Below are 22345 nucleotides of genomic sequence, written 5' to 3'. Positions count from 1 at the left end.
TGAAAAAAATAATAAAGTGTAAATGCACACCTGCAACACAATGCCAGACAATGAATCATAATGAACTGCCATAATAAAGTGTGCTCCTTAGGAGAGATTAGACGGCTTCTACACCCGCGCTGTGAACAAATAGTGAGTGTTTCATCCTCTTTGGTTTGAGCAACTGGTTTTTGGGGACGAGGTGGCCGAGTGGTTAAGGCGATGGACTGCTAATCCATTGTGCTCTGCACGCGTGGGTTCGAATCCCATCCTCGTCGTAGCTTTTTTTTTATTATTATTACTGTTCCTCGTTCTCTTTTTTTGGCAAAAGTGTTTATCCTGCGACTATAGGACAGTATTGGTCTGTGTTAGAGATGTTCCCCAACAGTAACACAAAAACAGGCTAAACTTTGCTGAAAAATAGTATAACCAAAGGCACCGCTGGGATTTGAACCCAGGATCTCCTGTTTACTAGACAGGCGCTTTAACCATCTAAGCCACGGCGCCCTGCCACACGCAAAGAAATATGTGTCAGAGACCTGTGAAAAGAAACCTATCAGGGACATTATTGCCTTTACTGTCATTCTCTACTGCAATGCAGGACTGTAAAATTAAGCGCGCGACATTTCTGAAATTAATCTGAAACACTTGAAAATGCGTATTACTTGTTATTAAACAATTTCCGACCTCAGATATCGGAATCTGCATTGTATTTTATATGACCGATTGTACCCTCTTTGTCTAGATATATGACATTTGGTAGTTCACATGATCAAAACATATGGTTAAATTGAGGTCACACCGAGACTTGAACTCGGATGGCTGGATTCAGAGTCCAGAGTGCTAACCTTTACAACATGGAACCTCTGCTGAGCACCCTGGAGATGAATGGCTGTAACATCCTCAGCTCCCAGGTGTTAAATCCCCTACTGCTGACAACCCCTGGACCGCAAGGCTTTCTCCCCGTTCTGATTGCACACAGTCCTTCAACAAACATCAGTTTCTCCAGTTTGAATCCAAAATGCGACGTTTCATTTCTTGGTTCATACTGGCAGCAGGTCTCGAAAACTGCACTATCAGTACCCAATCGTGCACCACAAACACTGCTCACATTCAAATAAGACAAATGTTCATTGACAATATATGTATTACACATGTAGATTTAGAAACTGTTTTAATAACATCGGCATTGCTCATTTAAAATAAGAAACATTTGCTTAACAATTAAACACGTTGCATCTTTACAACTGAAAATACACTTTCAAATACAAATTCCTCCATTTGACCCTCATAAGGACACGACCGGACCCCAGCAATAAAACGACATATAACTAACACGTGGAGTAAATGAATGAATTAAAATGTGTATAGGAACACTTTATTTTGCTTTTCCTTTACCTCTAGCCATCGTTTGGCATAATGTGTTGTTTATGCAAGATGGATAAGACGCCAAATGCGCACAGCTGTCTCCTAGCAAGTGAAGGCACCACTGTATTCTGGACGCTGTAGTTTATTCTAGGAACAAGACACCTGGGCGTGTTAGATATCACTGGAAATCGTGGAGCCTCCTCTTTCGTTTGGTATGTGGACTGCGTGCCTAGCTCTTTCCGTTTTTGAGTTACAGGTACTTGAACGCACCTACCGATTTGCTGCGCGTCACAGCACTGGAGCACTGAATGAGAGGGTGCGTAGGATAATCCCGTGACTCTTTTTAGTCGGTACTTATTGTGTTAACTGTGTGATTGTGTAGAGGGGGGTCGTGAGACTACAGCTGTCCTCTCGCTTGTAACGAGCAATTGTAAACTCCTTTTCTGCAGTCTGAGAAGAAGATAATGCCAAAAGGGGTTGTGAATCAATGTGCAAAGTCTCTATAATAATAATATAAAGGATGCGCTTTTAATTGAATGCAGTCGGGCCACAGCCAAGAATTAGACATATCTACATCTGATTAATGAAGAGTAAGAGAGTGGTTTTAATCGGAATAATAATAGGCATAAAAGAACTTCCCTGACCGGGAATCGAACCCGGGCCGCGGCGGTGAGAGCGCCGAATCCTAACCACTAGACCACCAGGGACGTTGCTGAAGGAGTTTGTACGGCTGGCCAGGAATTTCTTTGCTATCAACGCTGTCGCATCAAAAACGGAACAGCCCCCAGCCCCTGTGCAATTGTTACAGGTGTCACTAGGACAGGTTCGTAATACCGGGGTAGCAACACCGTGGAAATGCAGACAAGGAAGCCAGACAATAAATCATGAAAGGGATTCATTTAAATTATTAAAACAATCAGATTAAAATATACTAAAATGGCCAAGCACATATATAAAACATAAAAACGAAATATTGGTCGCAATAACAAGAATAGTTGGATCAATAGCAGCAGTATTCACAATGATTATCACAATTCAAATATAGATTTAGCTACAGCAATAGCAACAACAATGGGCAAATAGCTATAGCCATAACAGGAGTAGCTATCACATCTTAAATATAGGTTCGGCTACAGAAATAACCTGCTATATATCAATATCAGTAACGTTGGAAATGGTTACAGCAACAAACGTAATGTAATTGTCTAACAGTAGCAATCAATAAGAAAAGTTTACAACAATAGAAAGTCCTAAAGCCGTCTTCTCTGTGTTCCACGGTGGCATTAGCTGAGACTCGAATAGGCTACAACAGCTCTGGTTAGTGAGGGCCGTCACTGGAGACGTTTCTCTAAGAAAGTAAAACAAAATAAAAGAACTTCGGCTAAGCAATCCAAATTGTTGAAAGCAGGGCGATGCAGCAAGCACACACACAGCAGCAAAAGATTGCACACTTCACTTAGCGAGGGGGGAGGTATATTCGCCTCTTCCCCTCTAAATGCTCAATCCGCCTTCAACAGCGAACTCAACGCCTTTCCTCTCAGTTGCTTCCGGAGTTGGGTCTCTCAGCGGCAGCGACCTGCTGTACATTCCCTTGCTCAGATCCCTCAGGTAATTTCTCGCCTCTGTGTCCGTGTCTCCACAGCTGTGCGTTCCCGTGTCTCTTTGCCTGGAGCTCGCTCTGCTCTCTCAATCTGTCCGTCTCTTAAAACCATTTATTTAATTAAAAATAATAAGACCCACGTGCGGAATGCGCTTTAAAAGCAACACATTAATTGTCAATTAGGTGGAGAGGCAGTCTAGGCAAGTTATTATTATTACTATTATTTATTTCTTAGCAAACGCCCTTATCCAGGGCGACTTACAATTGTTACAAGATATCACATTACACGTTATACAGATATCACATTATTTTTACATACAGTTACCCATTTATATAGTTGGGTTTTAACCGGAGCAATCTAGGAAAAGTACCATGCTCAAGGGTACAACAGCATTGTCCCCCACTGCGGATTGAACCCACAACCCTCCGGTCAAGGGTCCAGAGCTCTAACCACTACTCCACACAAGTGCCGTGATTCAAAATTAGTGAAAATAAACAATAGCCAAACACACAATCAATAATAAATCGTGCAGTGAAAATACAAAATCATATCGTGATTTAAATAAAAAAAAAACAAGCACGCATGTATATAAACACAAAATAATAAAAAAAAAAATAATAAATTGTAAATGCACACCTGCAACACAATGCCAGACAATGAATCATAATGAACTGCCATAATAAAGTGTGCTCCTTAGGAGAGATTAGACGGCTTCTACACCCGCGCTGTGAACAAATAGTGAGTGTTTCATCCTCTTTGGTTTGAGCAACTGGTTTTTGGGGACGAGGTGGCCGAGTTGTTAAGGCGATGGACTGCTAATCCATTGTGCTCTGCACGCGTGGGATCGAATCCCATCCTCGTCGTAGCTTTTTTTGTATTATTATTACTGTTTCTCGTTCTCTTTTTTTGGCAAAAGTGTTTATCCTGCGACTATAGGACAGTATTGGTCTGTGTTAGAGATGTTCCCCAACAGTAACACAAAAACAGGCTAAACTTTGCTGAAAAATAGTATAACCAAAGGCACCGCTGAGATTTGAACCCAGGATCTCCTGTTTACTAGACAGGCGCTTTAACCATCTAAGCCACGGCGCCCTGCCACACGCAAAGAAATATGTGTCAGAGACCTGTGAAATGAAACCTATCAGGGACATTATTGCCTTTACTGTCATTCTCTACTGCAATGCAGGACTGTAAAATTAAGCGCGCGACATTTCTGAAATTAATCTGAAACACTTGAAAATGCGTATTACTTGTTATTAAACAATTTCCGACCTCAGATATCGGAATCTGCATTGTATTTTATATGACCGATTGTACCCTCTTTGTCTAGATATATGACATTTGGTAGTTCACATGATCAAAACATATGGTTAAATTGAGGTCACACCGAGACTTGAACTCGGATGGCTGGATTCAGAGTCCAGAGTGCTAACCTTTACAACATGGAACCTCTGCTGAGCACCCTGGAGATGAATGGCTGTAACATCCTCAGCTCCCAGGTGTTAAATCCCCTACTGCTGACAACCCCTGGACCGCAAGGCTTTCTCCCCGTTCTGATTGCACACAGTCCTTCAACAAACATCAGTTTCTCCAGTTTGAATCCAAAATGCGACGTTTCATTTCTTGGTTCATACTGGCAGCAGGTCTCGAAAACTGCACTATCAGTACCCAATCGTGCACCACAAACACTGCTCACATTCAAATAAGACACATGTTCATTGACAATATATGTATTACACATGTAGATTTAGAAACTGTTTTAATAACATCGGCATTGCTCATTTAAAATAAGAAACATTTGCTTAACAATTAAACACGTTGCATCTTTACAACTGAAAATACACTTTCAAATACAAATTCCTCCATTTGACCCTCATAAGGACACGACCGGACCCCAGCAATAAAACGACATATAACTAACACGTGGAGTAAATGAATGAATTAAAATGTGTATAGGAACACTTTATTTTGCTTTTCCTTTACTTCTAGCCATCGTTTGGCATAATGTGTTGTTTATGCAAGATGGATAAGACGCCCAATGCGCACAGCTGTCTCCTAGCAAGTGAAGGCACCACTGTATTGTGGACGCTGTAGTTTATTCTAGGAACATGACACCTGGGCGTGTTAGATATCACTGGAAATCGCAGAGCCTCCTCTTTCGTTTGGTATGTGGACTGCGTGCCTAGCTCTTTCCGTTTTTGAGTTACAGGTACTTGAACGCACCTACCGATTTGCTGCGCGTCACAGCACTGGAGCACTGAATGTGAGGGTGCGTAGGATAATCCCGTGACCCTTTTTAGTCGGTACTTATTGTGTTAACTGTGTGATTGTGTAGAGGGGGGTCGTTAGACTACAGCTGTCCTCTCGCTTGTAACGAGCAATTGTAAACTCCTTTTCTGCAGTCTGAGAAGAAGATAATGCCAAAAGGGGTTGTGAATCAATGTGCAAAGTCTCTTTAATAATAATATAAAGGATGCGCTTTTAATTGAATGCAGTCGGGCCACAGCCAAGAATTTGACATATCTACATCTGATTAATGAAGAGTAAGAGAGTGGTTTTAATCGGAATAATAATAGGCATAAAAGAACTTCCCTGACCGGGAATCGAACCCGGGCCGCGGCGGTGAGAGCGCCGAATCCTAACCACTAGACCACCAGGGACGTTGCTGAAGGAGTTTGTACGCCTGCCAGGAATTTCTTTGCTATCAACGCTGTCGCATCAAAAACGGAACAGCCCCCAGCCCCTGTGCAATTGTTACAGGTGTCACTAGGACAGGTTCGTAATACCGGGGTAGCAACACCGTGGAAATGCAGACAAGGAAGCCAGACAATAAATCATGAAAGGGATTCATTTAAATTATTAAAACAATCAGATTAAAATATACTAAAATGGCCAAGCACATACATAAAACATAAAAACGAAATATTGGTCGCAATAACAAGAATAGTTGGATCAATAGCAGCAGTATTCACAATGATTATCACAATTCAAATATAGATTTAGCTACAGCAATAGCAACAACAATGGGCAAATAGCTATAGCCATAACAGGAGTAGCTATCACAACTTAAATATAGGTTCGGCTACAGAAATAACCTGCTATATATCAATATCAGTAACGTTGGAAATGGTTAAGGCAACAAACGTAATGTAATTGTGTAACAGCAGCAATCAATAAGAAAAGTTTACAACAATAGAAAGTCCCAAAGCCGTCTTCTCTGTGTTCCACGGTGGCATTAGCTGAGACTCGAATAGGCTACAACAGCTCTGGTTAGTGAGGGCCGTCACTGAAGACGTTTCTCTAAGAAAGTAAAACAAAATAAAAGAACTTCGGCTAAGCAATCCAAATTGTTGAAAGCAGGGCGATGCAGCAAGCACACACACAGCAGCAAAAGATTGCACACTTCACTTAGCGAGGGGGGAGGTATATTCGCCTCTTCCCCTCTAAATGCTCAATCCGCCTTAAACAGCGAACTCAACGCCTTCCCTCTCAGTTGCTTCCGGAGTTGGGTCTCTCAGCGGCAGCGACCTGCTGTACAAGTCCCTTGGTCAGATCCCTCAGGTAATTTCTCGCCTCTGTGTCCGTGTCTCCACAGCTGTGCGTTCCCGTGTCTCTTTGCCTGGAGCTCGCTCTGCTCTCTCAATCTGTCCGTCTCTTAAAACTATTTATTTAATTAAAAATAATAAGACCCACGTGCGGAATGCGCTTTAAAAGCAACATATTAATTGTCAATTAGGTGGAGAGGCAGTCTAGGCAAGTTATTATTATTACTATTATTTATTTCTTAGCAGACGCCCTTATCCAGGGCGACTTACAATTGTTACAAGATATCACATTATACATTATACAGATATCACATTATTTTTACATACAGTTACCCATTTATATAGTTGGGTTTTTACTGGAGCAATCTAGGTAAAGTACCTTGCTCAAGGGTACAACAGCATTGTCCCCCACTGGGGATTAAACCCACAACTCTCCGGTCAATGTTCCAGAGCTCTAAACACTACTCCACACAAGTGCCGTGATTCAAAATTAGTGAAAATAAACAATAGCCAAACACACAATCAATAATAAATCGTGCAGTGAAAATACAAAATCATATCGTGATTTAAATTAAAAAAAAACAAGCACGCATGTATATAAACACAAAATAAAAAAAGAAAATAATAAAGTGTAAATGCACACCTGCAACACAATGACAGACAATGAATCATAATGAACTGCCATAATAAAGTGTGCTCCTTAGGAGAGATTAGACGGCTTCTACACCCGCGCTGTGAACAAATAGTGAGTGTTTCATCCTCTTTGGTTTGAGCAACTGGTTTTTGGGGACGAGGGTGCCGAGTGGTTAAGGCGATGGACTGCTAATCCATTGTGCTCTGCACGCGTGGGTTCGAATCCCATCCTCGTCGTAGCTTTTTCATTTATTATTATTACTGTTTCTCGTTCTCTTTTTTTTGGCAAAAGTGTTTATCCTGCGACTATAGGACAGTATTGGTCTGTGTTAGAGATGTTCCCCAACAGTAACACAAAAACAGGCTAAACTTTGCTGAAAAATAGTATAACCAAAGGCACCGCTGGGATTTGAACCCAGGATCTCCTGTTTACTAGACAGGCGCTTTAACCATCTAAGCCACGGCGCCCTGCCACACGCAAAGAAATATGTGTCAGAGACCTGTGAAATGAAACCTATCAGGGACATTATTGCCTTTACTGTCATTCTCTACTGCAATGCAGGACTGTAAAATTAAGCGCGCGACATTTCTGAAATTAATCTGAAACACTTGAAAATGCGTATTACTTGTTATTAAACAATTTCCGACCTCAGATATCGGAATCTGCATTGTATTTTATATGACCGATTGTACCCTCTTTGTCTAGATAATGATTTCCATTACACGAGAGTAGATGTTAAAACTTCATGCTGATTTGAACTCGGCTCTCGCCAAGATAAGCACCAACTAAGACGTAGCTTTACAGTAAACTAATGTGATCCATATGTGTCTCCATCCATTTACGTTTCCTTCCATATGATGATGTAGATATCCTTCTGTCTGGTGTTAATGGCTGAAGTGTAATGCTGGCTCCAGGGATCAGCTTATTTTGCCTCCCTGGCGCATCAGCACACACAACGGCTGCGATGCTGGCTCCGGGGATCAACCAAAGTGCGGCCTCCCCAGCGCATCAGCATGACAACCGTCTGGATTGAGCTAAGTAGGGTACATCTCTGGGGTTTTCAAGTGGGCACCTTCCATCCTCAGTGTTTCATCGACTAGCCCACGACACCTCAAGAGGGCTCGACGGTGATTCTGGCGTCCCAGCATCTCCCCCCTCCGTCCCCCACTCAACTCAGCCCAGCTTACTTACCTGTCCCCAGCCAGAATCTTTCCGTCTCAACCACAGCCAGTTGCTGCTCCTTTCTGCTGCTTCAGATAAGTTCTTCACTGTGCGACGCAACTCTTGGCCACTGAATCCGACGTCTCTGAGAAACCGGGTTGTAGAGTGTGCCACAAATCCTCGACAACCCACTTCCACTGGGTAAACCCGAACTCTCCATCCTCGCTGTTCCGCTTCAGTGGCTAGTTGAGCATACCGCAGTTTCTTCCTCTCATACGCCTCATCTACAGCATCCTCCCATGGCACTGTTAACTCTACCAGGTGAACAAGGCGTGCTGATCCAGACCACAAGACAATATCTGGTCGAAGGTTAGTGGTGGCAATCTCAGGTGGAAAAATAAGCCGCTGACCAACATCTGCCAGCATTTTCCAGTCTCTAGCAGCTTCCAGTTGTCCTGGGCGAGAATTGGTTTTAACACCTTTTCTTGGTGGTTGCTCTCCTGGGCGGAGGAATGTTGTCTTTTGTGTGTAATGTTTTGATGGAACAGGTGACAACTTATTGGTCATGTTACGCTTGTCTTCCAATGCTAAGGCCAAACATTGCAGCACCTGGTCATGGCGCCAAGTAAACCGTCCTTGGCTAAGAGCCACCTTACATCCTGTCAAAATGTGCCTTAATGTTGCAGGTGATGAACACAAAGGACATGAGGGATCCTCTCCTACCCAGAGGTTTAGGTTCTGTGGTGATGGGAGAACATCATATGTTGACCTGATGAGGAAACTGATCCTGCTCTGTTCCATTGACCATAGGTCTTTCCAGCCAATCTTGCGTTGTTCCACACTCTCCCATCTCATCCATTTTCCCTGCTTGGCCTGGGAAATGGCCTTTATACACCTCATCCTCTCCTCCTGCTTTTGCACCTCGTTGACTACCAGCTTCCTCCTTTGAGCTGGGGCCGCCTTGTGCCATGTAGGAGGAGTTGAACTGAAACCAAGACCCCCTCTTCCATGCTGAACTTGCCCCATGATATCACCAATTCGAAGGGCAGCCTTTGCATCTTCCACAGCTTTCTTTGCCGCCCACTTTCTTCCAGTTTTCAACACAGGTGCTGCCTCCCTTACGCATTTATCGCGTGACTCTACTAAAGTCATTTCCAGTCTGACCTTGGCGCACTTAAACTCCTCGGTTAGAGCAGAGACTGGTAGCTGCAGTATTCCTTTACCATAAAGTCCCACTCTGCTGAGGCAGCGTGGAACTCCCAACCATTTCCTGATGTATGAACTGATTAAAGCTTCCAACTTCTCTACTGTTGTCAAAGAAACCTCGTACACAGTCAGTGGCCACAGCAACCTCGGCAGTAGACCAAACTGAAAGCACCAGAGTTTTAGTTTACCTGGTAGAGCGCAGCTGTCTATGCTCTTCAACCCTTCCACTGCTTGTTGTCTAACTTCTCCAACACGAACTGTGTCCTTTAGATCCCCGTCGTACCATCTCCCAAGACTCTTCACTGGCTTCTCAGACACTGTTGGTATTGCCTCACCATTAATGAAGAATGTTTTATCTACTACTTTGCCTTTAATTATAGAGATGCTCCTTGATTTAGTGGGCTTGAATTGCATTCGTGCCCATTCAATGTTATTGGTTAATTTGCCCAATAATCGATTAGTGCAGGCTACTGTTGTAGTCATGGTTGTCATGTCATCCATGTATGCTCGAATTGGTGGTAGTCGCATTCCAGAAGCCAAGCGCTCTCCTCCTACTACCCATTTTGATGCCCTAATGATTACTTCCATTGCCATGGTAAAAGCCAGTGGAGAAATGGTGCATCCTGCCATTATTCCAACCTCTAGGCATTGCCATGTAGTGCTGAATTCTGAAGTTGAAAAACTGAATTGCAAATCTCCAAAATAGGCTTTCACTAAATTTGTTATTGTCATCGTACACTGAAAAAATCAAATGCTGCCCAAAGTAGTTCATGTGGCACTGAACCATATGCATTAGCCAAATCCAGGAATGTCACATGGAGCTCCTTCCTCTCCTTTTTAGCTGATTGAATTTGTTGCCAGATCACATTGATGTGTTCTAAGCAACCTGGGAAACCTGGAATGCCCACTTTTTGTATTGAAGTGTCAATGAAGCAGTTCTTTAATAGGTAAGCTGACAATCTCTGAGCAATAATGCTGAAGAAAATCTTGCCTTCTACGTTTAATAGGGAAATGGGACGAAACTGACTGATGCTTGTAGAATCTTTTTCTTTAGGTATAAAGACTCCACGTGCTCGGCGCCATGCTCTTGGTACAACCTGTTTTTCCCATGCCACTTTTATCAATTTCCACAGAATTCGTAGAACTCCTGAAGCACTCTTGTACACTCTCTACAGAACTCCATTAGGCCCTGGAGATGATGAAGCCCTTGCTTTTTTCACAGCTTGCTCTATTTCTTTCCACTTAGGTGCACAGTCCTCCATTTGGTATTCTGGTGGATTGATAGGTGGGATGTCTGATGGAATTGACATAGGCTCCTGCCTTTTTGAATCTGTATGTGTTTCCTCCAAATATCTCTCCAGCTCAACCTTAGATGCTTTTAGTGTGCCATTCTTCTCACTGGTGAATAACTTCTTTACAAATTTGAATGGGTCTTTATAAAAGTTAGCTCTCGCACGCTCCTTCTTTTTGTAGCGTTTCCGTAGGCGCTCAGCTCTGCGCAATGTTGCAAGCTTATCTTTTATGACCCTTTGTAAGAGATTGAGTCCCTCCTTCTGACTTTGTTCTGCTCTTCTCCATTGGTTCCTCAGCTGTCTCCTTTCTCTAACTAAGCGTTCAATCTCCTGCTGCCGTCTAGACTTTCCAGGAATAGTTTGTACTTTTTCCTTCCTTTTTTCAACTCCAAACCTCTCACTTCCATATGCGTAGATGATGTCCCCAAATTTATCCAGCTTCTTTTCAACTGTTCCACTTAATCTTTCCAATGCAACGCAGAGATCTGTGTTTACTGTGTCCCATGCAGTTTTCTCACAAGCTCTTGGCCATTTAACTCCAGGCTTGTGCCCGTTGAGGGTCTTTTCTCTCTTATGCTGGTTTGTCTGACCGGGTTCACAAGGATCATTAGGTTCATCACTAACTGTGTCCATGCAAGTCCTCCTCACATCTATGACAGGGGTGCTGATATCCTGCGAACTGTGGTTTGCTTCCTGTCGCTGGATTTCATTCGACTGACTTGACTGACTTCGTAAGAAGTACTGATCAATGCGAGGCCCTTGTCCCTGACATTTGGTAGTTCACATGATCAAAACATATGGTTAAATTGAGGTCACACCGAGACTTGAACTCGGATGGCTGGATTCAGAGTCCAGAGTGCTAACCTTTACAACATGGAACCTCTGCTGAGCACCCTGGAGATGAATGGCTGTAATATCCTCAGCTCCCAGGTGTTAAATCCCCTACTGCTGACAACCCCTGGACCGCAAGGCTTTCTCCCCGTTCTGATTGCACACAGTCCTTCAACAAACATCAGTTTCTCCAGTTTGAATCCAAAATGCGACGTTTCATTTCTTGGTTCATACTGGCAGCAGGTCTCGAAAACTGCACTATCAGCACCCAATCGTGCACCACAAACACTGCTCACATTCAAATAAGACACATGTTCATTGACAATATATGTATTACACATGTAGATTTAGAAACTGTTTTAATAACATCGACATTGCTCATTTAAAATAAGAAACATTTGCTTAACAATTAAACACGTTGCATCTTTACAAGTGAAAATACACTTTCAAATACAAATTCCTCCATTTGACCCTCATAAGGACACGACCGGACCCCAGCAATAAAACGACATATAACTAACACGTGGAGTAAATGAATGAATAAAAATGTGTATAGGAACACTTTATTTTGCTTTTCCTTTACCTCTAGCCATCGTTTGGCATAATGTGTTGTTTATGCAAGATGGATAAGACGCCCAATGCGCACAGCTGTCTCCTAGCAAGTGAAGGCACCACTGTATTCTGGACGCTGTAGTTTATTCTAGGAACAAGACACCTGGGCGTGTTAGATATCACGGGAAATCGCGGAGCCTCCTCTTTCGTTTGGTATGTGGACTGCGTGCCTAGCTCTTTCCGTTTTTGAGTTACAGGTACTTGAACGCACCTACCGTTTTGCTGCGCGTCACAACACTGGAGCACTGAATGAGAGGGTGCGTAGGATAATCCCGTGACCCTTTTTAGTCGGTACTTATTGTGTTAACTGTGTGATTGTGTAGAGGGGGGTCGTGAGACTACAGCTGTCCTCTCGCTTGTAACGAGCAATTGTAAACTCCTTTTCTGCAGTCTGAGAAGAAGATAATGCCAAAAGGGGTTGTGAATCAATGTGCAAAGTCTCTTTAATAATAATATAAAGGATGCGCTTTTAATTGAATGCAGTCGGGCCACAGCCAAGAATTTGACATATCTACATCTGATTAATGAAGAGTAAGAGAGTGGTTTTAATCGGAATAATAATAGGCATAAAAGAACTTCCCTGACCGGGAATCGAACCCGGGCCGCGGCGGTGAGAGCGCCGAATCCTAACCACTAGACCACCAGGGACGTTGCTGAAGGAGTTTGTACGCCTGCCAGGAATTTCTTTGCTATCAACGCTGTCGCATCAAAAACGGAACAGCCCCCAGCCCCTGTGCAATTGTTACAGGTGTCACTAGGACAGGTTCGTAATACCGGGGTAGCAACACCGTGGAAATGCAGACAAGGAAGCCAGACAATAAATCATGAAAGGGATTCATTTAAATTATTAAAACAATCAGATTAAAATATACTAAAATGGCCAAGCACATACATAAAACATAAAAACGAAATATTGGTCGCAATAACAAGAATAGTTGGATCAATAGCAGCAGTATTCACAATGATTATCACAATTCAAATATAGATTTAGCTACAGCAATAGCAACAACAATGGGCAAATAGCTATAGCCATAACAGGAGTAGCTATCACAACTTAAATATAGGTTCGGCTACAGAAATAACCTGCTATATATCAATATCAGTAACGTTGGAAATGGTTAAGGCAACAAACGTAATGTAATTGTGTAACAGCAGCAATCAATAAGAAAAGTTTACAACAATAGAAAGTCCCAAAGCCGTCTTCTCTGTGTTCCACGGTGGCATTAGCTGAGACTCGAATAGGCTACAACAGCTCTGGTTAGTGAGGGCCGTCACTGAAGACGTTTCTCTAAGAAAGTAAAACAAAATAAAAGAACTTCGGCTAAGCAATCCAAATTGTTGAAAGCAGGGCGATGCAGCAAGCACACACACAGCAGCAAAAGATTGCACACTTCACTTAGCGAGGGGGGAGGTATATTCGCCTCTTCCCCTCTAAATGCTCAATCCGCCTTAAACAGCGAACTCAACGCCTTCCCTCTCAGTTGCTTCCGGAGTTGGGTCTCTCAGCGGCAGCGACCTGCTGTACAAGTCCCTTGGTCAGATCCCTCAGGTAATTTCTCGCCTCTGTGTCCGTGTCTCCACAGCTGTGCGTTCCCGTGTCTCTTTGCCTGGAGCTCGCTCTGCTCTCTCAATCTGTCCGTCTCTTAAAACTATTTATTTAATTAAAAATAATAAGACCCACGTGCGGAATGCGCTTTAAAAGCAACATATTAATTGTCAATTAGGTGGAGAGGCAGTCTAGGCAAGTTATTATTATTACTATTATTTATTTCTTAGCAGACGCCCTTATCCAGGGCGACTTACAATTGTTACAAGATATCACATTATACATTATACAGATATCACATTATTTTTACATACAGTTACCCATTTATATAGTTGGGTTTTTACTGGAGCAATCTAGGTAAAGTACCTTGCTCAAGGGTACAACAGCATTGTCCCCCACTGGGGATTAAACCCACAACTCTCCGGTCAATGTTCCAGAGCTCTAAACACTACTCCACACAAGTGCCGTGATTCAAAATTAGTGAAAATAAACAATAGCCAAACACACAATCAATAATAAATCGTGCAGTGAAAATACAAAATCATATCGTGATTTAAATTAAAAAAAAACAAGCACGCATGTATATAAACACAAAATAAAAAAAGAAAATAATAAAGTGTAAATGCACACCTGCAACACAATGACAGACAATGAATCATAATGAACTGCCATAATAAAGTGTGCTCCTTAGGAGAGATTAGACGGCTTCTACACCCGCGCTGTGAACAAATAGTGAGTGTTTCATCCTCTTTGGTTTGAGCAACTGGTTTTTGGGGACGAGGGTGCCGAGTGGTTAAGGCGATGGACTGCTAATCCATTGTGCTCTGCACGCGTGGGTTCGAATCCCATCCTCGTCGTAGCTTTTTCATTTATTATTATTACTGTTTCTCGTTCTCTTTTTTTTGGCAAAAGTGTTTATCCTGCGACTATAGGACAGTATTGGTCTGTGTTAGAGATGTTCCCCAACAGTAACACAAAAACAGGCTAAACTTTGCTGAAAAATAGTATAACCAAAGGCACCGCTGGGATTTGAACCCAGGATCTCCTGTTTACTAGACAGGCGCTTTAACCATCTAAGCCACGGCGCCCTGCCACACGCAAAGAAATATGTGTCAGAGACCTGTGAAATGAAACCTATCAGGGACATTATTGCCTTTACTGTCATTCTCTACTGCAATGCAGGACTGTAAAATTAAGCGCGCGACATTTCTGAAATTAATCTGAAACACTTGAAAATGCGTATTACTTGTTATTAAACAATTTCCGACCTCAGATATCGGAATCTGCATTGTATTTTATATGACCGATTGTACCCTCTTTGTCTAGATAATGATTTCCATTACACGAGAGTAGATGTTAAAACTTCATGCTGATTTGAACTCGGCTCTCGCCAAGATAAGCACCAACTAAGACGTAGCTTTACAGTAAACTAATGTGATCCATATGTGTCTCCATCCATTTACGTTTCCTTCCATATGATGATGTAGATATCCTTCTGTCTGGTGTTAATGGCTGAAGTGTAATGCTGGCTCCAGGGATCAGCTTATTTTGCCTCCCTGGCGCATCAGCACACACAACGGCTGCGATGCTGGCTCCGGGGATCAACCAAAGTGCGGCCTCCCCAGCGCATCAGCATGACAACCGTCTGGATTGAGCTAAGTAGGGTACATCTCTGGGGTTTTCAAGTGGGCACCTTCCATCCTCAGTGTTTCATCGACTAGCCCACGACACCTCAAGAGGGCTCGACGGTGATTCTGGCGTCCCAGCATCTCCCCCCTCCGTCCCCCACTCAACTCAGCCCAGCTTACTTACCTGTCCCCAGCCAGAATCTTTCCGTCTCAACCACAGCCAGTTGCTGCTCCTTTCTGCTGCTTCAGATAAGTTCTTCACTGTGCGACGCAACTCTTGGCCACTGAATCCGACGTCTCTGAGAAACCGGGTTGTAGAGTGTGCCACAAATCCTCGACAACCCACTTCCACTGGGTAAACCCGAACTCTCCATCCTCGCTGTTCCGCTTCAGTGGCTAGTTGAGCATACCGCAGTTTCTTCCTCTCATACGCCTCATCTACAGCATCCTCCCATGGCACTGTTAACTCTACCAGGTGAACAAGGCGTGCTGATCCAGACCACAAGACAATATCTGGTCGAAGGTTAGTGGTGGCAATCTCAGGTGGAAAAATAAGCCGCTGACCAACATCTGCCAGCATTTTCCAGTCTCTAGCAGCTTCCAGTTGTCCTGGGCGAGAATTGGTTTTAACACCTTTTCTTGGTGGTTGCTCTCCTGGGCGGAGGAATGTTGTCTTTTGTGTGTAATGTTTTGATGGAACAGGTGACAACTTATTGGTCATGTTACGCTTGTCTTCCAATGCTAAGGCCAAACATTGCAGCACCTGGTCATGGCGCCAAGTAAACCGTCCTTGGCTAAGAGCCACCTTACATCCTGTCAAAATGTGCCTTAATGTTGCAGGTGATGAACACAAAGGACATGAGGGATCCTCTCCTACCCAGAGGTTTAGGTTCTGTGGTGATGGGAGAACATCATATGTTGACCTGATGAGGAAACTGATCCTGCTCTGTTCCATTGACCATAGGTCTTTCCAGCCAATCTTGCGTTGTTCCACACTCTCCCATCTCATCCATTTTCCCTGCTTGGCCTGGGAAATGGCCTTTATACACCTCATCCTCTCCTCCTGCTTTTGCACCTCGTTGACTACCAGCTTCCTCCTTTGAGCTGGGGCCGCCTTGTGCCATGTAGGAGGAGTTGAACTGAAACCAAGACCCCCTCTTCCATGCTGAACTTGCCCCATGATATCACCAATTCGAAGGGCAGCCTTTGCATCTTCCACAGCTTTCTTTGCCGCCCACTTTCTTCCAGTTTTCAACACAGGTGCTGCCTCCCTTACGCATTTATCGCGTGACTCTACTAAAGTCATTTCCAGTCTGACCTTGGCGCACTTAAACTCCTCGGTTAGAGCAGAGACTGGTAGCTGCAGTATTCCTTTACCATAAAGTCCCACTCTGCTGAGGCAGCGTGGAACTCCCAACCATTTCCTGATGTATGAACTGATTAAAGCTTCCAACTTCTCTACTGTTGTCAAAGAAACCTCGTACACAGTCAGTGGCCACAGCAACCTCGGCAGTAGACCAAACTGAAAGCACCAGAGTTTTAGTTTACCTGGTAGAGCGCAGCTGTCTATGCTCTTCAACCCTTCCACTGCTTGTTGTCTAACTTCTCCAACACGAACTGTGTCCTTTAGATCCCCGTCGTACCATCTCCCAAGACTCTTCACTGGCTTCTCAGACACTGTTGGTATTGCCTCACCATTAATGAAGAATGTTTTATCTACTACTTTGCCTTTAATTATAGAGATGCTCCTTGATTTAGTGGGCTTGAATTGCATTCGTGCCCATTCAATGTTATTGGTTAATTTGCCCAATAATCGATTAGTGCAGGCTACTGTTGTAGTCATGGTTGTCATGTCATCCATGTATGCTCGAATTGGTGGTAGTCGCATTCCAGAAGCCAAGCGCTCTCCTCCTACTACCCATTTTGATGCCCTAATGATTACTTCCATTGCCATGGTAAAAGCCAGTGGAGAAATGGTGCATCCTGCCATTATTCCAACCTCTAGGCATTGCCATGTAGTGCTGAATTCTGAAGTTGAAAAACTGAATTGCAAATCTCCAAAATAGGCTTTCACTAAATTTGTTATTGTCATCGGTACACTGAAAAAATCAAATGCTGCCCAAAGTAGTTCATGTGGCACTGAACCATATGCATTAGCCAAATCCAGGAATGTCACATGGAGCTCCTTCCTCTCCTTTTTAGCTGATTGAATTTGTTGCCAGATCACATTGATGTGTTCTAAGCAACCTGGGAAACCTGGAATGCCCACTTTTTGTATTGAAGTGTCAATGAAGCAGTTCTTTAATAGGTAAGCTGACAATCTCTGAGCAATAATGCTGAAGAAAATCTTGCCTTCTACGTTTAATAGGGAAATGGGACGAAACTGACTGATGCTTGTAGAATCTTTTTCTTTAGGTATAAAGACTCCACGTGCTCGGCGCCATGCTCTTGGTACAACCTGTTTTTCCCATGCCACTTTTATCAATTTCCACAGAATTCGTAGAACTCCTGAAGCACTCTTGTACACTCTCTACAGAACTCCATTAGGCCCTGGAGATGATGAAGCCCTTGCTTTTTTCACAGCTTGCTCTATTTCTTTCCACTTAGGTGCACAGTCCTCCATTTGGTATTCTGGTGGATTGATAGGTGGGATGTCTGATGGAATTGACATAGGCTCCTGCCTTTTTGAATCTGTATGTGTTTCCTCCAAATATCTCTCCAGCTCAACCTTAGATGCTTTTAGTGTGCCATTCTTCTCACTGGTGAATAACTTCTTTACAAATTTGAATGGGTCTTTATAAAAGTTAGCTCTCGCACGCTCCTTCTTTTTGTAGCGTTTCCGTAGGCGCTCAGCTCTGCGCAATGTTGCAAGCTTATCTTTTATGACCCTTTGTAAGAGATTGAGTCCCTCCTTCTGACTTTGTTCTGCTCTTCTCCATTGGTTCCTCAGCTGTCTCCTTTCTCTAACTAAGCGTTCAATCTCCTGCTGCCGTCTAGACTTTCCAGGAATAGTTTGTACTTTTTCCTTCCTTTTTTCAACTCCAAACCTCTCACTTCCATATGCGTAGATGATGTCCCCAAATTTATCCAGCTTCTTTTCAACTGTTCCACTTAATCTTTCCAATGCAACGCAGAGATCTGTGTTTACTGTGTCCCATGCAGTTTTCTCACAAGCTCTTGGCCATTTAACTCCAGGCTTGTGCCCGTTGAGGTTCTTTTCTCTCTTATGCTGGTTTGTCTGACCGGGTTCACAAGGATCATTAGGTTCATCACTAACTGTGTCCATGCAAGTCCTCCTCACATCTATGACAGGGGTGCTGATATCCTGCGAACTGTGGTTTGCTTCCTGTCGCTGGATTTCATTCGACTGACTTGACTGACTTCGTAAGAAGTACTGATCAATGCGAGGCCCTTGTCCCTGACATTTGGTAGTTCACATGATCAAAACATATGGTTAAATTGAGGTCACACCGAGACTTGAACTCGGATGGATGGATTCAGAGTCCAGAGTGCTAACCTTTACAACATGGAACCTCTGCTGAGCACCCTGGAGATGAATGGCTGTAATATCCTCAGCTCCCAGGTGTTAAATCCCCTACTGCTGACAACCCCTGGACCGCAAGGCTTTCTCCCCGTTCTGATTGCACACAGTCCTTCAACAAACATCAGTTTCTCCAGTTTGAATCCAAAATGCGACGTTTCATTTCTTGGTTCATACTGGCAGCAGGTCTCGAAAACTGCACTATCAGCACCCAATCGTGCACCACAAACACTGCTCACATTCAAATAAGACACATGTTCATTGACAATATATGTATTACACATGTAGATTTAGAAACTGTTTTAATAACATCGACATTGCTCATTTAAAATAAGAAACATTTGCTTAACAATTAAACACGTTGCATCTTTACAAGTGAAAATACACTTTCAAATACAAATTCCTCCATTTGACCCTCATAAGGACACGACCGGACCCCAGCAATAAAACGACATATAACTAACACGTGGAGTAAATGAATGAATAAAAATGTGTATAGGAACACTTTATTTTGCTTTTCCTTTACCTCTAGCCATCGTTTGGCATAATGTGTTGTTTATGCAAGATGGATAAGACGCCCAATGCGCACAGCTGTCTCCTAGCAAGTGAAGGCACCACTGTATTCTGGACGCTGTAGTTTATTCTAGGAACAAGACACCTGGGCGTGTTAGATATCACGGGAAATCGTGGAGCCTCCTCTTTCGTTTGGTATGTGGACTGCGTGCCTAGCTCTTTCCGTTTTTGAGTTACAGGTACTTGAACGCACCTACCGTTTTGCTGCGCGTCACAACACTGGAGCACTGAATGAGAGGGTGCGTAGGATAATCCTGTGACTCTTTTTAGTCGGTACTTATTGTGTTAACTGTGTGATTGTGTAGAGGGGGGTCGTTAGACTACAGCTGTCCTCTCGCTTGTAACGAGCAATTGTAAACTCCTTTTCTGCAGTCTGAGAAGAAGATAATGCCAAAAGGGGGTGTGAATCAATGTGCAAAGTCTCTATAATAATAATATAAAGGATGCGCTTTTAATTGAATGCAGTCGGGCCACAGACAAGAATTAGACATATCTACATCTGATTAATGAAGAGTAAGAGAGTGGTTTTAATCGGAATAATAGGCATAAAAGAACTTCCCTGACCGGGAATCGAACCCGGGCCGCGGCGGTGAGAGCACCGAATCCTAACCACTAGACCACCAGGGACGTTGCTGAAGGCGTTTGTACGGCTGGCCAGGAATTTCTTTGCTATCAACGCTGTCGCATCAAAAACGGAACAGCCCCCAGGCCCTGCGCAATTGTTACAGGTGTCACTAGGACAGGTTCGTAATACCGGGGTAGCAACACCGTGGAAATGCAGACAAGGAAGCCAGACAATAAATCATGAAAGGGATTCATTTAAATTATTAAAACAATCAGATTAAAATATACTAAAATGGCCAAGCACATATATAAAACATAAAAACGAAATATTGGTCGCAATAACAAGAATAGTTGGATCAATAGCAGCAGTATTCACAATGATTATCACAATTCAAATATAGATTTAGCTACAGCAATAGCAACAACAATGGGCAAATAGCTATAGCCATAACAGGAGTAGATATCTCAACTTAAATATAGGTTCGGCTACAGAAATAACCTGCTATATATCAATATCAGTAACGTTGGAAATGGTTACAGCAACAAACGTAATGTAATTGTCTAACAGCAGCAATCAATAAGAAAAGTTTACAACAATAGAAAGTCCCAAAGCCGTCTTCTCTGTGTTCCACGGTGGCATTAGCTGAGACTCGAATAGGCTACAACAGCTCTGGTTAGTGAGGGCCGTCACTGGAGACGTTTCTCTAAGAAAGTAAAACTAAATGAAAGAACTTCGGCTAAGCAATCCAAATTGTTGAAAGCAGGGCGATGCAGCAAGCACACACACAGCAGCAAAAGATTGCACACTTCACTTAGCGAGGGGGGAGGTATATTCGCCTCTTCCCCTCTAAATGCTCAATCCACCTTAAACAGCGAACTCAACGCCTTCCCTCTCAGTTGCTTCCGGAGTTGGGTCTCTCAGAGGCAGCGACCTGCTGTACAAGTCCCTTGGTCAGATCCCTCAGGTAATTTCTCTCCTCTGTGTCCGTGTCTCCACAGCTGTGCGTTCCCGTGTCTCTTTGCCTAGAGCTCGCTCTGCTCTCTTAATCTGTCCGTCTCTTAAAACCATTTATTTAATTAAAAATAATAAGACCCACGTGCGGAATGCGCTTTAAAAGCAACACATTAATTGTCAATTAGGTGGAGAGGCTGTCTAGGCAAGTTATTATTATTACAATTATTTATTTCTTAGCAGACGCCCTTATCCAGGGCGACTTACAATTGTTACAAGATATCACATTATACATTATACAGATATCACATTATTTTTACATACAGTTACCCATTTATACAGTTGGGTTTTTACTAGAGCAATCTAGGTAAAGTACCTTGCTCAAGGGTACAACAGCATTGTCCCCCACTGGGGATTAAACCCACAACCCTCCGGTCAAGGTTCCAGAGCTCTAAACACTACTCCACACAAGTGCCGTGATTCAAAATTAGTGAAAATAAACAATAGCCAAACACACAATCAATAATAAATCGTGCAGTGAAAATACAAAATCATATCGTGATTTAAATAAAAAAAACAAGTACGCATGTATATAAAGACAAAATAAAAAAAGAAAATAATAAAGTGTAAATGCACACCTGCAACACAATGACAGACAATGAATCATAATGAACTGCCATAATAAAGTGTGCTCCTTAGGAGAGATTAGACGGCTTCTACACCCGCGCTGTGAACAAATAGTGAGTGTTTCATCCTCTTTGGTTTGAGCAACTGGTTTTTGTGGACGAGGTGGCCGAGTGGTTAAGGCGATGGACTGCTAATCCATTGTGCTCTGCACGCGTGGGTTCGAATCCCATCCTCGTCGTAGCTTTTTCTTTTATTATTATTACTGTTTCTAGTTCTCTTTTTTTTGGCAAAAGTGTTTATCCTGCGACTATAGGACAGTATTGGTCTGTGTTAGAGATGTTCCCCAACAGTAACACAAAAACAGCCTAAACTTTGCTGAAAAATAGTATAACCAAAGGCACCGCTGGGATTTGAACCCAGGATCTCCTGTTTACTAGACAGGCGCTTTAACCATCTAAGCCACGGCGCCCTGCCACACGCACAGAAATATGTGTCAGAGACCTGTGAAATGAAACCTATCAGGGACATTATTGCCTTTACTGTCATTCTCTACTGCAATGCAGGACTGTAAAATTAACCGCACGACATTTCTGAAATTAATCTGAAACACTTGAAAATGCGTATTACTTGTTATTAAACAATTTCCGACCTCAGATATCGGAATCTGCATTGTATTTTATATGAC

At 43.0% G+C, this 22345-nt stretch overlaps 14 non-coding genes across 14 annotated transcripts; 5 read left to right on the top strand and 9 right to left on the bottom strand.

Moving 5' to 3' along the window:
- Positions 1–175: 175 nt before the first annotated feature.
- On the top strand, positions 176–257 carry trnas-gcu (transfer RNA serine (anticodon GCU)). The gene has a single exon. It is a non-coding gene; the product is annotated as a tRNA-Ser (tRNA).
- A 155-nt stretch (positions 258–412) lies between these two features.
- On the bottom strand, positions 413–486 carry trnat-agu (transfer RNA threonine (anticodon AGU)). Its single transcript has one exon. It is a non-coding gene; the product is annotated as a tRNA-Thr (tRNA).
- Positions 487–1982: 1496 nt separating this feature from the next.
- trnae-cuc (transfer RNA glutamic acid (anticodon CUC)) lies at positions 1983–2054 on the bottom strand. Its single transcript has one exon. It is a non-coding gene; the product is annotated as a tRNA-Glu (tRNA).
- A 1675-nt stretch (positions 2055–3729) lies between these two features.
- On the top strand, positions 3730–3811 carry trnas-gcu (transfer RNA serine (anticodon GCU)). The gene has a single exon. It is a non-coding gene; the product is annotated as a tRNA-Ser (tRNA).
- A 155-nt stretch (positions 3812–3966) lies between these two features.
- trnat-agu (transfer RNA threonine (anticodon AGU)) lies at positions 3967–4040 on the bottom strand. The gene has a single exon. It is a non-coding gene; the product is annotated as a tRNA-Thr (tRNA).
- Positions 4041–5536: 1496 nt separating this feature from the next.
- On the bottom strand, positions 5537–5608 carry trnae-cuc (transfer RNA glutamic acid (anticodon CUC)). The gene has a single exon. It is a non-coding gene; the product is annotated as a tRNA-Glu (tRNA).
- A 1673-nt stretch (positions 5609–7281) lies between these two features.
- trnas-gcu (transfer RNA serine (anticodon GCU)) lies at positions 7282–7363 on the top strand. The gene has a single exon. It is a non-coding gene; the product is annotated as a tRNA-Ser (tRNA).
- Positions 7364–7520: 157 nt separating this feature from the next.
- On the bottom strand, positions 7521–7594 carry trnat-agu (transfer RNA threonine (anticodon AGU)). Its single transcript has one exon. It is a non-coding gene; the product is annotated as a tRNA-Thr (tRNA).
- A 5211-nt stretch (positions 7595–12805) lies between these two features.
- Positions 12806–12877, bottom strand: trnae-cuc (transfer RNA glutamic acid (anticodon CUC)). The gene has a single exon. It is a non-coding gene; the product is annotated as a tRNA-Glu (tRNA).
- Positions 12878–14550: 1673 nt separating this feature from the next.
- Positions 14551–14632, top strand: trnas-gcu (transfer RNA serine (anticodon GCU)). The gene has a single exon. It is a non-coding gene; the product is annotated as a tRNA-Ser (tRNA).
- A 157-nt stretch (positions 14633–14789) lies between these two features.
- trnat-agu (transfer RNA threonine (anticodon AGU)) lies at positions 14790–14863 on the bottom strand. The gene has a single exon. It is a non-coding gene; the product is annotated as a tRNA-Thr (tRNA).
- Positions 14864–20072: 5209 nt separating this feature from the next.
- Positions 20073–20144, bottom strand: trnae-cuc (transfer RNA glutamic acid (anticodon CUC)). The gene has a single exon. It is a non-coding gene; the product is annotated as a tRNA-Glu (tRNA).
- Positions 20145–21816: 1672 nt separating this feature from the next.
- trnas-gcu (transfer RNA serine (anticodon GCU)) lies at positions 21817–21898 on the top strand. Its single transcript has one exon. It is a non-coding gene; the product is annotated as a tRNA-Ser (tRNA).
- A 157-nt stretch (positions 21899–22055) lies between these two features.
- Positions 22056–22129, bottom strand: trnat-agu (transfer RNA threonine (anticodon AGU)). The gene has a single exon. It is a non-coding gene; the product is annotated as a tRNA-Thr (tRNA).
- Between the last annotated feature and the right edge of the window lie 216 nt (positions 22130–22345).

The sequence above is a fragment of the Acipenser ruthenus genome, chromosome 21 (assembly GCF_902713425.1).
Source record: "Acipenser ruthenus chromosome 21, fAciRut3.2 maternal haplotype, whole genome shotgun sequence".
NCBI lineage: Eukaryota > Metazoa > Chordata > Actinopteri > Acipenseriformes > Acipenseridae > Acipenser > Acipenser ruthenus.
The sequence above is the reverse complement of the archived record's forward strand: the minus strand, read 5'-3'. Positions and strand labels throughout refer to the sequence as shown.